At 41.6% G+C, this 18,112-nt stretch overlaps 1 long non-coding RNA gene across 1 annotated transcript in view; it reads right to left on the bottom strand.

Annotated features, from left to right (window-relative positions):
* Positions 1–393: 393 nt before the first annotated feature.
* LOC110074105 (uncharacterized) overlaps positions 394–18,112 on the bottom strand; it is a 36,250-nt gene continuing 18,531 nt past the window's right edge. The window contains exon 4 of the long non-coding RNA XR_002299723.3: positions 394–11,902. This is a non-coding gene — a long non-coding RNA (uncharacterized LOC110074105). The remainder of the gene's footprint in view (positions 11,903–18,112) is intronic.

Below are 18,112 nucleotides of genomic sequence, written 5' to 3'. Positions count from 1 at the left end.
CTGTGTGATCAGTTGCTTTGTCAGGGTTTGATACCTTGTCTGTTTGAAAGTGTTAGAACAATTATTTTTTTAGGGGGGAGGGTATTGAAATTTGTCCTAAAAGTATAGTACTTTTGAACTTGTGGCCTGAAAATATTATTTACTACATGTGTTTTTAAAACAATGGACCAGTCCAGCAATCAAGGTTATTGAAATATATTGAAATATTTCCTTGACAACCACCTGTTTTGTTTTGTTTTTAAATGTATAATTGAAGAGTTTTGATTTCAACTGCCTACAGTTTTCCTCACAACTGTTTACTGTCTTCAATATATTTTGGACTTGATATTTTTGACATATGGAATATAGGAGCAATGTAGATAAATAAAGTTTTAAAAAAATATGACATACAGCACATGGGTAGAATTACTGAAACAAAGAAAATATTTATACTTAAAATACCCAGGTGAATTTTGAAATTCTTGTAGTGATAAAATGGGGAGAAAGGGAACCAAATATACTCCTTTAAGCTTACTGGAGGAAAGGGAAAATATAAATGTAACTGATAAAAAAAATGATATTTCCCCACTTTTACTTTACCATGGGTGCTTTATATTCAGAAGCTCACAATTTTCGCCTACTTTTCTTGGCCAGGTAATTATTACTTATCTGTAATCACCACTTTTTGCCTTCTTCCACCAACTTTCCCCTACCCTTCCTGTGTCTCATACAACAGAAGATAGCTTGCCAAGGAAATTCAACTACAAGGCAAAACCATGTAGTTTATACTGGAGCTGACCTGGTGAGAGAGATAAAAGTGAATGACAGGATTCAATTAATTGGGAAACCCTTATCCAGAACAAAATGTGTAGAATAACTTTCTAATGGGTTCTCTGGCCTATGTTAATTAGTGGAAAAGAGGAAAACTTACATTGATTTTCCAGGTTGGGCAGAACACAGAGCTGCAAGGAAAAGGAAATATCAGCCCTGATCCAAGCGCTTTCAACTGGTGAATCTCTTCTTCATCCTGTCTCCCATGGGAATCCTGAAAAAGTAGCTATAAAACCACTTAGGGGAGAATGGATGGATGGATGGATGGATGGATGGATGGATGGATGGATGGATGGATGGATGGATGGATGGATGGATGGATGGGACTCAAGGTATCACAGAGCCTTAAAACAAGTAAAAATTAATAGATATAAGAATCATTAAAAAGTTATTAAACATGGAAACTTTAAGATCATAATCCGAAGGCCTGCAACAAAAAGCCATATGCAAAATGAAAAGAAAAAATTATCAAAAGTGATAAAAACCCACATCACTCTCTCTCTAAAATTCTGATAAGTGCTTCGAACTGAACGCCATTTGGAAGCCAGTAGATAGAGACTTCCATGGCCAGAACGTCATCACTGAAGAGGCTTTTGTAGGGTGATAAGTGAATGAAGCACGATGTGTTCCCACATCATGTGTTATTTCCAGTTCAGTTCCTTGGGCAACACCTGTTCAGAGGACCATGGTGTTTTGACCCATGCGCAAAGGAGTATATATTGCACCCTGAAACCAAAGGGATCGAATAGAATACTTTTGCTTCAAACAAAATGTATCGGGTTTGTGTAAGTTTTAAGAATGGCTGAAAAGAGACCAGTTTTAAATGTAAAAGGCTTTAAGATGTGCCTGGCTTCTTGTCTCGATTACACACAGGACTTTGATGAACATACCCCCGATGACTAAAAGAATGAAAGTGATAGATTAGTGTCTTGATGCATAATCACTGTCTAGAATGTAGAACTTGTGAACAGCAGGGTTTTGAGAACAATTACTTGTAATTAAAGCTGTACTGGTTACCAAAAAAAGTCTTTTGTGTATTGCCCCAATTAATTACTTCTCTATTTTTTTTTCCCAGGGAGAGTTTAGCTCCAAACAATATATGCAACTATTTATATGTGGCCACATTTGGAATTCTGAAGTGATATGAAATACACATTGTTTAGTAATATTATTTTGTTTGGGAGGAAGGAGGCAGACCCTACCTCCTTCTCTTTAAGATAACATCTTCTGAATGAATAGAAAGGCAACCACTTCTACAAAAGTGGGGATATGAGCAGCCAATATTGTCATTGTGATAATAAAAAACAACTTCAGGCAGACTTTTTTTAAAAAAAAAAAACCAGACTATCTCACTGTCCATCTCTTTTTGATTTTCCACACTTTTAGGAGAGAGACTCATGAAAGTATAAAATGTTTCAGGCTCAGAAAAGAGAAAGCTCTAAACAGGAAATACCTTTTTTCCTACCACATGTAAGTGAAATTGCTTTCTCAAAAGCAACATTAATAACTTTGTTTTCAATGTTAAAATGGGATTTCCCTCCCTCCCCAACTTTTCCTGTGGCTAAACTCTGGTGCACGTCTGCAGATGGTGCATCAGGTTAGAAGTGACACCTCATTAGTGCCTTTTGCTTCTCCAATGAGAAATACTGCTTCTGTATCTTTGTTTTATAGGAGACAATGATTAAAGTTTGATATGGGTGAAAATTTGAAATTTTCTGAACATTCTCATGGGCAGTTTGGGGTTTGCTATAAAGCAAAGGCAGACTGTGTGTATATACAGTATTTGTTTGTTTGTTTTTTTAAAAAAAAACACCTAATTTTCAAGGTTCAGGAAAAACCCCACAGAAAATAGCTTTTCTCGCCACTGTCAGAAATGACCATCACATCATTTATTCTGTTTTCTCTTGAACGTCACTGTGATTAGTCAAGACGGATTGAAGACTGAGAAAGAAGTTTGTACTTGTGTCCAGAGAACTGAAAAGTTGGGCTTGTCCACTGTTTCTCAATCAGTGGCGGTGCTCATTCAGTGGGCTCTCTCTGTGCATCTAGGATAGCTCAGAGATGGGGAAAACTTGTTATTTATTTTTTTGAAGGGTTGTTGTCTGATGGGAAAAGTCAGCTGAAGGATTCAGCCAGCGTTGGGCAATCACTTGAGGTGGAGTTGCAACATTGTACAGCTCTCTTGCTTTCTCTGTGCTACTACCTCACTTTCTTTCTAAGTGCCCTGTGACTTAGCATTTCCCTCTATCTTCCTGTGTGTAGTGCGGAAGGAAGGAAGGAAGGAAGGAAGGAAGGAAGGAAGGAAGGAAGGAAGGAAGGAAGGAAGGAAGGAAGGAAGGAAGGAAGGAAGGAAGGAAGGAAGGAAGGAAGGAGTCTAGAACAAGTGGGGCAACTGCCTCAGACAGCAGATTGCTTAGGGTAGGGGAAAGCTGCAAGGCAGTGGCACAGTGGTAAAGGACCGAATGCACATGCACCACATCATTTGTTCCTCTGAGCTAAACTGCTGCCTTTACAAAGATGCTGGCCTATCACCAATGTGGAAACATGACTCAATTGCCAGCCCTTTCAGCTTCTATACACTAGGGAGGGGTGGGGAAGGATCTTGTCCTTTCCCTCAAGCAGCAGATTTTCTTGGGCCAGTCCTGCCAAAGATCTCTTCCCTGAACTAGTGCACTCTCAGGGAACTCTACTGTGTAATTCCACTGCATATGTTGCTTCCTTCTAAGAGTTCAGAGAGATAACCCTCACAATAAACGGAATAAAAGCTGCCTATGCAGTTTTGACAATAGAGTCTAACTTATTCCCCATTATATTCTCAGCTCAGCTCAAACAGTTCAGGTGATGCTGCTTGTACCTTAAGAAATGCACTCATGTAAGAATAGCTCAAAGTGGTTGCAGATGGTGTACAAGATCACAGCAGTCTAGAAAACAGGAGGAGGAAAGAGGAAGCTCTTGCGTACTGGGGGATGAAAAGGAAATATATTGGCTGCCTCATTTCTCCACTTCTGAACACATCTTTTCCTGTACTTCGTTGCTAGCCTGTGATGTGCTGGCAGCTCCTACACAAACAGAACTCGGCAAAGCATGAAGTCTTCGATATTTGAGATTCCTTCAATGTGTACTTTTCAGACTGTGTGGTTTTGAATGGGCTCAGGATGATAGATCTTAATACATGTTTATCATATATAATTATGTGTAAGCACAGAACTGTGCTTGTGCAATTTAATGTAATTGTTTTATTGGAATCTCTATAAATGGCCAAGTAAGTTTTGCATAATTTGAGCAAGATGTTAAATTAAGATGGCACCAAATTTCCTGAAATTTATCCCACAAACTAGGAAAGCAAATGCTCTGACCATGTGTAAGTTTCGGAAGAATGGCTATGGATAGCTGATTCAGTCATTATCCGTAGGCCCAACTACTTGTCCATCAGTACCAGGGTGATGATGAACTTCATTGTAGCATTAGAGATACCATCTCTTTAAGGATTACGATCCAATGTCATAAAACAGGCATTTCTATAGCATAAGGGATTTAAAGAAGAAAGGTGTTCATAGTAGGTCTCAGTCATGTTTCCTAATTGGTCTAATAACTGGGGTCCAATCCTACAATATTCAGTGTAGTATGATCCTATCTGTGAGTTACACCCTTCAGGCAAGAACTTTAAGAGGTAAGGCAAGAAGTTCCAGACACTGAAGGAATGAAACTATGGAAGCTATGCCTTTGTCATGACAGGAAGCGGTTCCTGGTGGAATCTTACAGAAGCAAGACACCAGCTCTGTATCGGGGAAAAGGCTGAGGATCAGCAGAATTTAGGAAAAGCTTTGCTAACCAAAGCAGGAGTCAACCATCTTCTTTGCACAGGTAGGAACTTCAACAAAATGTTGCAGAAAAATGTGTTCTTGTTCAGTACTCTAGTTGGAACACTAGTTGGAGAACCTGCCAAAACCAGGCAAGGAGAAAAGTGGCAAGATGGTCCCTACTAAGAGTTGTGGGGAATCCAACAGACCAGGATGTTCCTGGGTTCCAATAGGTCTCTTGGAGATAATCTTTGTGAACAGTAATTCTGGAGGCAAGGTAAAACAAATCATGAGCTGGGATCGTGTAGGTGGCACCGACATCTTAGGCAGGCACATCAAACAGAAAAGGAGGAAGGAGTGGGAATCTATCTGGTCTCAAAAGCCCTCCATCTGAGTTGTGCTCTCTCTGACACAGTCCATGGGATTTCCTAGAGATCAGGCGATTAGCAGGCACTGATGTACACCAGGATTAAATGACCTTGCATGAAAGCAGGAAAGACACTTAAACCTGGGGGCAACCACAAACTAGCTAGGCGTGACCTGAAGGGAGGGCAATTCATACAGAAAGACAGGCTTGACTGCACAGCCCTTGATGACTCCTCATACAGAAACACCTGCACAATGTACAGTGCACAATGCACTATGTGGCAGCGCTTAGAAATGGTTTGCTGATGGGGGAATTCTAGGAGTTGTAGTCCCCAAAAGTTACAATGCCCCCCATTAATGCCAGAGTCATTGTTTGGGTTAGATCAAGGCTTACTTAAAGGTGACCCACTGAAATCAAGGGGACTTAAATTAGTTATAATTTAATTGAGTCTCATGGACTTCAATGGGTATACTAATGAATGAACCTATCAAATGTTCAACATTAGGGTTAAGCATTGGAGGTAGGTTGATTAGGGCACATGGGGCACTGTTTTACCCCTGGGTCAAGCTACTCCCCAGCTAATCCAGTTGTGCCTGGCTCATATATTTGAATTCTTACTTGTTTGCCTACCTCTCTGTGTTTGTGAGGGTGGGGGGGAACAGATAACTTGCCTATGTATGTACAAATATGCACTTTCCCCTCTGTTCCACCTACCATTGACAGCTGTGCTTTCCATCTCAACAGCAACAATGAACACCAGCTATCACCAGAATGAAGTAAAGATGTGAGGAGGGAGATGTAGTAGTCTGCTCCCTTCTCATTATGTTGATCTCAAGCAAAGCCATGGATAGGAGGAGGAGAACTTTCTCTAAATATAGTCTCCACACAAACCAGAATTGTGGAAAACCTGAATTTGGAGGCCCTCCATGTGTAAGAGAGACAGCATTCTTGAGACTTGTCAAGACTTTGCTTGGATGCAAAGCAATGATGAAGGACTAGCGCAATCCTCTCCACCCATATTTACTGAACCCTGAAGGTATGTAGATTTGTGTTTTTAAACTACAGTTTCCAGAATTGCAGGATGCCAGTCTGCTCACCTCTAGAAGGGAATTTCTGAAGAGGAAGGCTGGGTCCATCTTCTACTACCTCTTACAACTCTAGAAGCTAAAACAGTTCAACAAGCACCATAATGTCATTGAGGGCAAGGTGGTGGTGGTAAGTCTGCAATATAATCACCTCATGGAGCTGCTTCTCTCTGTCTTATGGTGGGGTTGTCCCCACCAGACTTGTAAGTTCATGGCAGAGATGGTACAGCTGCTTTGGGTAAGCATCCAAGCTCCTCCCAGTCACTGATTCCATTCCTCGAGAGATTATCTGTCCACCTCTGCCCTCCTCTATGACCTCCAACTGTAAGACGACTTGGAGTCCCTCACAAGTCTTGAATTGGAATCTCAACAGGCATGTCATTCATGTTTACAGCTCTGTGTGGCATCATTTACTCCTGTCTAGCATTTTGTCAGGCAAATATAGATAATTTGCCATGTTTCTCTCGCTACAATACAGCCTGAGCCAGTTCCTATTAAAATCAATGGAACACATACAAGACCTGAGGGGAGGAGTGACATGGACTCAGTTGCTCCAAATGAAACAAGGAGACATGGGAGGTGAACAGTGTTGACTTTTATAGTTCAGACCTTTGAATGGTGTAAAAACATAATATTATTGACCTCATTGGGGCTCTCTCAACATGCAGTAGCTGTGTGCATTAAAGGTCTTTGCTTTGCCATTGTTCAAAATTAGAACCATATGCAACCCCCCCCCAAAAAACCCGCTCTATTAAATTAAATTATTACTATTTCTTAGCTACATTTTTGTGTCTTCTGAATGTATTTAACTTGAAAGGAAGGCCCAGGAAGTGTAAATCATCTTTTATTATGGTTTACATAGTTGTTTGAGCAGAACTTTTGAGCCAAAGGCTGGTGTAATTTTCACTCTGTGACATCATTTTAACTATTCCAAGAAGATTTGTAACACAACAGATCAAATGAGTCTTTCACACAAGGCGCTGTGCGGAAACACAAAAAAGTGACTGAAAGGACAGGGCTTGAGGGAGGAGGGGAAAAAGTGAAGCATCCCTCCCTGGCTGGTTTTCTTCTGTTTGGCCTCTGAAAGAAAAAAAAAATTCTAAAGCACAAGATTATCCTGTGGCAATACTGAAATGTAAACTGCCTCAGCCATACTCTTGATTTTTGTCAAAAAAACATTCATTTCCTTTCTGTGGCCCATGAATAATATTCACAAATGTATACAAATAGCATTTTCCTAGAAAGACAGAAGTCACCAGGGAGACCATTCAGAGCAGAAAAATAACTGGAATGGGAAAGGTTGAGCAGTCCTTTCCCCTGGCAGTCCTCCACTCAGGTTTACAGTATCATTAACCTGTTCTAGTTTTCTTTCAATGTTGTTGTCGAAAACAGAAACAACAACAAAAAAAACACAGTCTGGTCTTAGAAACAAAAACAGACTGACAATATGGGTGCATTGCATGCTTCATCCCCAGTAGCCTTGTGTGAAAATGTCTTCACGTGGATTCTTCACTACAAACTTGACTTTCAGTGACTTCCAGGGCTGGCCCAAGATGTTTAAATTGTCTGGGGCAGAAGAGGCAATGCCCTGCGTGCCTCTAGACTGAAGCTGTCGTACTTAAGGCGAACCAAGTTGTTTTGGAACCTACTAGCTGGTAGAAGAGAAATCTGATCTGGCCACCGTGACACATGCCCTAGTTACTTCCTGGCTGGATTACTGTAGCTCGCTCTATGTGGGGCTGCCTTTGGAAACTGTCAGGAAACTTCAGTGGGTCCAAAATGCAACAGCCAGACTGCTGACTGGGGCCGGTTACAGGGATCACATAACCCCCTTCTTAATAGCAGCTCCACTGGCTGCCAATCAGTTTCTGAGCACAATTCAAAGTGCTGGTTTTAACCTATATAGTCCTAAGTGGCCTGAGTCCAAGGTACCTCAAAAACCGAATCTCCCTGGCTTAAGTGTTGAGATCACCAGGAGAGGCCTTTCTCTCAGTCCCACTACCTCCACAGGTGCTGCTCCCAGACTTCGAAACTCCTTCTCACAGGAGGCCAGACTAGCCCCATCTTGGTCGTCCTTCCACAAGCAGGCAAATACCTTTCTCTTCAGGCAAGCTTTCCCTTAGTGACTGCCTACATGAGTGACTGGCCACATGGCTAGCTACATGAGGAACTTTTAGATGGATTGTTGTGCATTGCTGCTCTGACTGGGTCTTTAGTATTCTTCTCTCAGACTGGTATTTGTTTGTTCCTTTTTACTGTTTGCATGCTTACTGTTTTAGCTTTAATATTGTCTTTTAATGTTGTAAGCTGACTCTGTACTCACTTTTCTTAGTTTTAAATAGTCTTTTTTAATGATGTACACCACTATTTTACACTCACTATTTTCAGCTTTAAATGTTGTCTTTCAAGGATGTAAGCCACCTTGGGTCCTTTTTAAGGAGAAAGGTGGGGTAAAAATGTTTTAAACAAACAAACAGTAACTACAATTAATTAACTAATACATTTTATGACATTCAGAACCAGTTGCCTTAGGCAGCTGCCCCTGTCTCTGGTTATTTCAGATTAAAATAGAACTTCCTTTCAAAGAACCTTAAGGCATATGAAGGAGGAACTTGGGAACGTTACTTCTTTAGATTATAGCTCTCGTAAGTCTCCAACCAACATGTTCCCCTCTGGAAGCTGTATCTCCTGGTTAATTTCTCTCAGCTTCCATGTGTATGCGCATGCATTTCATAAAGGCTCTAATTCAGGTTCAGATGCTCAAGGAGTGATGGGTGAGTGTGAACTCCTTTAAGTATGGAATCAGCTTGGCATTTATGAATTATCCAGTTCACAGTTGGAGGAGGGGCAACCAGAGAGAACAAAACAGGAAGAACAAGAACAAGTGTTCTTCAGGAGTTTTCCCCTATTGCATAATGTCAACACAATATAGTGATGATGGGATAGGAGAATTAAGTGTGTGGTATAGATAGCTAGTTGCTAGAAGCACTGAGTTCCTCAGCTCCTGTAAGGCATAAAATTATCCTAAAGTAAAGTTTCTCATCCCAAGGTCTGGCAAACTGGTTTTCTTTGTTTAGTGATGGGTCATTGAGAAGGTTATGTTTGTTTGCTTGTTGTTTCAAAGCATATACCACCCCATAGGGCTTAGAACATTCTCTGGGCAGTTTACAACATAATTATGGAAAGAATACTTTGACCTCCCAGTGAGCTCGGTACTCATTTTACCAACCACCAGAAGGATGGTTGGTCTGAATGCCCTTCCATGAAACTTTGTGGAAATCTTTACCAGCATCTAATAATGAACTATTGGTATTATCTCAGTTGCCCCTTGTCTGACATCCTGAGTCAGAAAAGAGTTTTCTGGGAGAAAAAGTGCTCAGTTTGTAACATGGCTTACAAGCTACACAGATTCATAAACCGAACTGAATAATTTTGATCTCCAGTAAAATCAGTAACCATATTTTACACGTCACATGCCAGTTTTGCTGATCCCTGAATGAATCCTGAAGAAACCATCCTGGTGGTCCAGTGGGAAATGGCGCAAGCCTTCCCTTTGTAGCATCAAACATCACATTCCATGTTCTTCCTGTTTTGTGCTCAAGCATGAATTGACAGCATGGAAAAATCCAATTTGAATATATCATTAGTGTGCCAAACACAATTATCTGAATTCACTTCATGCCCACAAGTAATACACACACACCACCCATCAGTGTAAATATTTCTGTCTATCTGACCATCTGGTTATCTGAACGCTGGCTTTCCCCAACGAGGCATTCAGATAAGCTACACTACGTAGAGTTTGTGTTCTGCATTCTTCTTTATTTATTCAGTGTTATTTTCTTCTTTGAACCTGATTTACAGACTCTGCCTGAGGGATACCACTGCAATATCTCACTGGGGTATCAAGTTCTCCTGTTATTATAGTAGGGCTTTTCTTGGAAGAGAGGAGGGTCAGCATTCTATTAGAAACATATAGATATAGTTTTAAAGTACCTTCATGTAGAAGGGATTTGATGTAGTGAGCCAGCTGCGTATTCCTTTCTGGATATTTATTCAGCTTTTTGCTGCTTTAATCAACATAAGAATTTATTTGCAGACCATACCCTTCATTTCTGCATGCTATTTGGATCATGACTGAGAAAACTTCATGTCCGTGTGTGTGTGTGTGTGTGTGTGTGTGTGTGTGTGTGTTTGTGTAGGGAGTTATCTTAATAGTTAACTTCCTAATTATGACCCAGACTTTACTGAACTATAGCAGACTCTCTATGATAATGAAAACACCAAATCGAGCAGATGGCACATAGTGTATCAATTCTTTATTTGCCATGATCCAGCAATGTGGTACATATGCAGTGATCCAGTGCATTGGCAGGATCTTTCTCCCACCTGCCTTCGGCTTAGGCTGGCATTTCTGCTCAGTTTTCACTGGAGTTAATTGTTTATCCCTTTATGCACACAGATCAGCTTCCTCTTTAAAACAAAAGGGATCTAAATGTGCAGAGAGTGCAAAAGATCACCCTGTGTGAATCTCGAGACCAAGGTGAGTGTCTCCACCATATCTCAGTCCTATACATGAAACCAGGGAGAGAAAATATGTCAAGAATTGCATTAATCTGAACATGCACATCTACCAATTGGTCAACACCACATATTGTTCTATTTCTCTGTTACATTTATATTTCTCCAAAGAGCTTGGGACAGCGTACACAGCTCTCCTTCCACACAATGTTATCTACACAACCACCCTGTGAAGTAAATCAGATTGTGACCACCCAAGGATGTTATGTGAGTTTCATGGCTGCATAAGAATTTGAAGCCAGGTCTCCTGAATCCTAATCCAAAATTCTAACTGCTATACAACACCGTCTTTTTGAGTAGTTTTTTCCTTTCTGAAAACAGAGAGAAGGATGTCTGAATCATGGACTGAATGAACCCCTTGATTCTTGTTTTTGCAACTGCAGTAATATATACTTTCAAAAAAGAGAGAGAGAGAGAGTGAATCCAAGATTCTGAAGTTCACACCGCGTGGATTCTTCTAGTTTCATTTTCACACTCCAGAAAACAATAGGTTTGAGTTTCACAAATCTCACAAACATTATTCATTATCGAGAAAAAGAAGGAGGGGGACCCAAAAAATGACACTTTGGATCTTATTAAAATATTCAGCTAATTTAACTATTCACTTTAGGCATTTTGCAAGCTGGGAAAACAGAAGTGTTTTTAAGATAACAACTGCTGTATGATTGTTAATGAAGTCCATAAACATATATGCTTCTGCCATTTGTGTGGCACGTACACATTTATGCATGCTCATATGTGATCCTTGCAAATTGATTTACCGATACAAAACACAGAAGTAATAGCAGACTTTTCCCACTGCACATATAATTTTCTTTTATGCAGGTTTGGTAGATTATTGCTGGCTGTTTACAAATCCTGCTTCAAAAGACTTGAGAGCAAAGGAGAGCAACATACTTTCATTGTTTATAAAATGACAGCTTTTAAAGGATCACATTAGCTTGAACACAAACTATGAAATCCTTCTCAATGAATTATTTTGTTTTCCATCCCAGAATCTTGTTAGCTCTGAGATGTAGGTGCAAACTCCTGAGGAAACGTGAGTACACATTGAGACTATTATAGATAATGTTTATTAAATAAGCCTCTGAGGATGTTTTTCTTGGGCTGCTCTCAAGCATTCTGAAGGAGTCATGTTCCATGTCTGAGGTCCCATGTTTCTTCCTCTCAAACTATGAGCAGCTGTAGCACATGACCTACTTCTGTAGATCTCTGTAATGATTTCCTTCCTTCAGTGGCTTCAGGAGTCCCTCTTTGCCCTGTGAAAAAAGGGACAAATATTTTAATCCAAGCAAAATGCAAACACAGGTTTTGTTGGTTTCAGGGAAGAAACTCAATACAGCTACATCACTGAGTGGAGGCCTCAAATTGGAACCACCTGGGCTCCAGAAGCTCCACGAGTTCTTTAGGGACAGCAAGAGAGATTTCTCTTGCCTTGGGCTGTAATTCATACACCTGCAAAAAAAAAAAAGTTTTTTAAAAAAAGGGAGGGGGACCTTAATGGCAGACAAGCCGGACTAATGCAAGAATTCATCCTTTTTCACACAACCTGGAAAAGCAGCAGCGGCTGAAAATATGGTGGCTGAGCGGATATATTTCATAAATGCAGTGCCTGGCTGTAGCTGGAAAGCACTTGAGTTAAGGTCACCCAAAACATAACTGTAAATTAAACCCACGTCTTGCGGGCTTTCCTCACTTCAGCAACTGAACTGACGTAACAGCAAAGAGAACAATAAAGGAAGGCCCCTGTTTGATTATACGCAAAGAGAATGGCTACGAAAATATTGTACAGAGCACCTACTGGCTTCCCCAAAGACTTCTGGGAATAATAGCCAATGCTAATTTTCTGGTTCTTACCTTATATGTAACTGCATACAACTTTCCAAAGGTCAGCAACTCCTACCATCCCCAAATACTTGACCTGAAAATCCCATCATCCTTCCCCACTGACTGTGCTGTCTTTGGCAGATGGGAGTTACGGTCCACCTACAGACAGCCTTTTAGCCCATCCTTGTCTTACAATCTGTCTGAGGGATTACGAGACTTGTAGTAAAAAACACACAACAACAACAAGAACAACCCACAACTTTCCCCCATCTTTGAGTAAGAGGTGCACCTTTTGGTCACTGGAATAGTACTTTCATTCTTTGTTCTTTGCATGATTTATCTTTAGAACGTAAATGAAAAATAAAGCCTCCTGAATTTTTGGCAAGAAAAGTGGGACAGAGGCAACCAGGATGATTATCCAATTGAGCTTCCACTCACTCCACAGGTCAACCCCATATTACACTCCTGCCTAGAGGAAGGTGTGGTTTCCTATGACAACCCTCTCCCCCAGGTCCTGAGTGTTGGCTCCATTACCAAGGCTGTGTTGGGCAAGCCAAGGCAGCAGGTTTCTGGCTGTTGGCTAAAGAGGGAAGGAAAGAAGGAGACAATAACATGCTTTGAAAACAAGACAACTCAGAATGTTGAGATGACATTGCTACAGCACTAGGCATGAGAGGAGAGGGAAGGCTCAGGGTGGCTATGCGCAAACACCCCCCCCCCAGATGTTGATGGACTGCAACTTCCATCAGCACTAGCCAGCATAGTCAATGCTGGAGAATGCTGGGAGCTGCAGCCAAGCCACATCTGGAAGGCCCATCCCTGAACTAGGCATTATGGGGAATGCACATTCCTTACCTGATTTCCCGCCTATAATGAGATTTCCTTAGAGATACACACTTTTTGTGGGGAATATGAACCTCAATGATCGTAGCCCAGGTTTACCAACCACTGACCAATCTAGGAACAAGACGCACTAAATCCAAAATAAGCAAGGAGTGCCCCTGCCAAAAAAAAAAAATATGCACTGGATAATAAGCATGTTGCCAAACTACATTAAGTCATTTGAGGAAGCAATGGGTGCAACTATCCTGGACGTCAGGCAATAATGAGATGGTGAGGCTGCAAAGGGGAGCCTGCCATGAAGAAGACTGCTGGCCATATGTCTGCCCTCCAGGGCCTGTGAAACGAAGCTGCTTGCTGCTAAGCTCCCCTGCATGTGGAGAAATCCAAGACCATTTCAGATCTGCCTTGTGTGAAGCCGTTCTATAGATATAGACAGGTATAACAATGGAATCCCTTTTCATGCTACACTAAAAATGCGTACAGTGGGGGCACAGCACCAGTTCCTGAGGCCGCAAGAAAAGCCTGTACGGTCTCTTCACAAGTCTTTTAAGTATGTGAACCCCCTTTGTGTCACCATGCACCTCACCAGCTCTGCTAGTTTGCCTCAGTAACTTTATAGCCCCAATAAGCTGACAATTTTTGTCATCATGAATATAATCTCTCTCTTGCTCTTGCTCTCTCTTCCTCTCTCTGAATATGTTTGCGGCCTTGTTCCTCCTTCACCTGTTCTGGATATACATCCAGATAGCCCACCTAGAAACTGGGAAAGAAGCAAAGTCACAGCTCTATTTGTCTAGACTATACCTACCAGAAAAAGCTGCAGTCACCAAAATGGCTACCAGCCAAAAAGCATTCTGAAGGTCGGCTCTCTGTGAGGGACTCACAGAGTCTGCTTTTAGAAGTCCATCTGATTTAATAGGCTCTTCCTTCGGGTGCTCAGCATTGCCACTTCTTTTGTCTGTTCCCTAGAACTGAAACCGTTTATTCATCTGCTTATTTGAAATAACTCTCCACAGAGCTGCATGCTAGGTATTTGCTCTGATCCCACAAGAATCAACAGAAAGCCACAATGCTAGTAGGACCAGGTTTCACTGATGCAGAAGATAGACAAACATTTGTTTTAAAATACAAACATGTGTAGAGATGACACTCTCTGATGAAAAAGCCAGACTCAATTCTGCACTGAAAGCATAGTGATGGATCCTTTCTGAAGCAGAACGTCCCTTCTTAAAACTTGGAAAGAAACTTGGGAAGTGCATTTATGTACAGATAGAGAAAAGGATAAGCTTACCACAATAAGCCTACTATAAGAGTCCTCTTTTTGGTGGTGGGGGGAGGAGGCTTATTTTGGTTGAGCTGCCTTCTGAGAGTTTTCTGTTCTGAACATTAGAGAGGAGCTTCTCGGTGGCTACTTCCAGGCTTTGGAACTCTCTACCATGGGAAGCTAGCCCAGCCCCCTCCTTGTTCTCCTTCTGCAGGGTCTTTGGCAACCAACCTTGTATGATGTCAAACAGGCTTTTTGCACAATGTGGCACTGTCTCTCTCTCTCTCTCCCCCGCCCCGGTAGTATGTCTTAAATCTGAATTTTGATTAAGTGTTCATACGCATTTTATATTTTAATTGTATCAGTATTATTTTACTCTAAGCTGCTTCAAACTCTGTTTGACGGGGGAAAGTGAGATACAATTGTATAACTAAGAACCATTTTTAAAATAAATTAATAGTGGCCCAGAATCATAGAGTTGGAAGGCATGTTGGAGATCATTTAGTCCAAAGGTTGCTTCAGTACCCAAATATTGTTGAACTACTGTTCCACAAAGTCTTGATCATGGGGCTGATTCGGGTTTAACCATATACGGAAACCATATATCTAATCCAGACCCCTGTGTGATGTCATATTTGCCTTTAACCTTTTCTTCAAGCTGAATACACCCTAGTTGTTCAACTGTTCCTCACGGCATCCTCTTTGATTTCCTCAGGATGTGCTCTTACTCGACAAAACCCTTTTAAAACGAGGCATCTATAACATTGCCCCAGATTTGGTCCAGATTAATGCAGGACACATAGAACTATTACTTCCCATGATCTGGATATTACATTTCCGTTAAGGCAACACAACATATTGCCATGTCATAGTCCTGCATGACTTTTCAGCCCCTTTAGATTTTGCTAGCTGTGATATACACATTTTTAGCTACACAACTGGCTTCTGGCAGTCCAGCATCACCAGTGCCCTGACAGTGATGCTTTTTGTTGTTTAGTCATTAAGTCGTGTCTGACTCTTCATGACCACATGGACCAGAGCACACCAGGCCCTCCTGTCTTCCACTGCCTCTTGGAGTTTGGTTAAATTCATGTTGGTAACTTTGATGACACTGACCAACCATCTCGTCCTCTGACGTCCCCTTCTTCTCTTTCCTTCACACTTTCCCAACATCAGGGTCTTTTCCAGGGAGTCTTCTCTTCTCATCAGGTGGCCAAAGTACTGGAGCCTCAGCTTCAGGATCTGTCCTTCCAGTGAGCACTCAGCCTTGATTTCCTTTAGAATTGATAGGTTTGTTCTCCTTGCAGTCCAGGGGACTCTCAAGAGCCTCCTCCAGCACCACAATTCAAAGGCATCAATTCTTTGATGGTCAGCTTTCTTTAAGGTCCAGCTCTCACTTCCATACATCACTACAGGAAAAACCATAGATTTGACTAAGCGGACCTTTGTCGGCAAGGTGATGTCTCTGCTTTTTAAGATGCTGTCGAGGTTTGCCATCACTTTCCTCCCAAGAAGCAGGCGTCTTTTAATTTCGGGGCTGCTGTCACCATCTGCAGTGATCACGGAGCCCAAGAAAGTAAAATCTGTCTTTGCCTCCATATCTTCCCCTTCTATTCGCCAGGAGGTGAGTGACCATGATTTTAGTTTTTTTGATGTTGAGCTTCAGACCATTTTTTGTGCTGTCCTCTTTCACCCTCATTAAGGTGCCATCAGAGTGGTATCATCTGCATATCTGAGGTTGTTGATATTTCTTCCGGCAATCTTAATTCCAGCCTGGGATTCATCCAGTCCAGCCTTTCGCATGATGTATTCTGCATATAAGTTAAATAAGCAGGGAGACAATATGGTTTTTGTTGCTGCCTCCTGTACAATGTTACGAGCCTCCATCCATAGCTGTTCAGGCACTCTGGCCACCAAATCTAGTTCCTTAAATCTATTCTGCACTTCCACTGAGTATTCATAAGGGATTTGGTTTAGATTGCACCTGACTGGCCCAGGGGTTTTTCCTACTCTCTTCGGTTTAAGCTTGAATTTTGCTTATAAGAAGCTGATGATCAGAGCCACAGTCAGCTCCAGGTCTTGTTTTTGCTGACTGTATAGAGCTTCTCCATCTTTGGCTGCAGAAAACATAATCAATCTGATTTCGGTATTGCCCATCTGGTGATGTCCATGTGTAGAGTCGCTTCTTGTGTTGTTGGAAAAGAGTGTTTGTGATGACCAGCTTGTTCTCTTGACAAAACTCTATTAGCCTTTGCCCTGCTTCGTTTTGAACTCCAAGGCCAAACTTACCTGTTGTTCCTTTTATCTCTTGACTCCTACTTTAGCATTCCAGTCCCCTATAATGAGAACAACATCTTTTTTGGTGTCAGTTCTAGAAGGTGTTGTAAATCTTCATAGAATTGGTCAATTTCAGCTGCTTCAGCATCCATGGTTGGTGCATAAACTTGGATTGCTGTGATGTTGAAAGGTCTGCCCTGGATTCATATTGAAATAATTCTATCATTTTTTAGATTGTATCCCAGTACAGCTTTTCCCACTCTTTTGTTGACTATGAGGGCTACTCCATTTCTTCTACGGGATTCTTGCCCACAATAGTAGATATAATCGTCTGAATTGAATTCGCCCATTCCCATCCATTTTAGTTCACTGATGCCCAGGATGTCAATTATTGCCATCTCATATTTGACCATATCCAGCTTACCATGGTTCATACTGTAGATCTTACATTCCAGGCTCCGGTGCAGTATTTTTCTTTGCAGCATCGGACTTTCCTTTCACTTCCAGGCACGTCCACAGCTGAGTGTCCTTTTGGCTTTGGCCCAACCACTTCATTAGCTCTGGAGCTACTTGTGCTTGTCCTCCGCTCTTCCTCAGTAGCATGTTGGACGCCTTCTGACCTGAGAGGCTCATCTTCCAGCATCATATCTTTTAGCCTTTTGTTTATCCCCTTCATGGATCACTGCCTTGTCATGGCAAAAGGGCTTAAGTAACTCAGAGAAGCTATGGGTTATCCCGTGCAGGGCCACTCAAGATGGACAGGTCATAGTGGAGAGTTCTGACTAAATGTGGTCCACCTAGAGCAAGAATTGGCAAGCCACTCCTGATTCTCTGCCAAGAAAACTCCATGGACAGTGATGCTATGGAGTGGCAAAAAGTACTATCATGTCCCCAGTGCTCCACATCTATATGAAATCACTGAGGCCAAGCTTTAGGAGCTTTGGGGTAAGATGTCAACAGTGTGTTGATGACAACTAGCCAGATTCCCATCTTACATGAAGATTGAAAGAACCCATGCATGGCCAGAATATATAGCCAGGATGCAGTGATAACTCCCCAGTGCTGAATCCCAGTAAGATGGAGATTCTGTGGGTGAGTGGTTCTCAGGTATTGGATGGGGTTTGTATTGACCGAAGGACTGGTTCTGTGCCTTTGACATGCTCGTTGGTTAACATGACATCTGTGCCCTTTCTGGACTAAGGAAACCTTGTCCACCATGATTTACACATCAGTAATCTCATGACTGGGCTATTATAAT

Source organism: Pogona vitticeps, chromosome 3 (genome assembly GCF_051106095.1).
Source record: "Pogona vitticeps strain Pit_001003342236 chromosome 3, PviZW2.1, whole genome shotgun sequence".
In the NCBI taxonomy this organism is placed as follows: Eukaryota; Metazoa; Chordata; class Lepidosauria; order Squamata; family Agamidae; genus Pogona; species Pogona vitticeps.
Note: the sequence above shows the minus strand (reverse complement) of the source record. Positions and strands in the feature narration are given on the sequence as shown.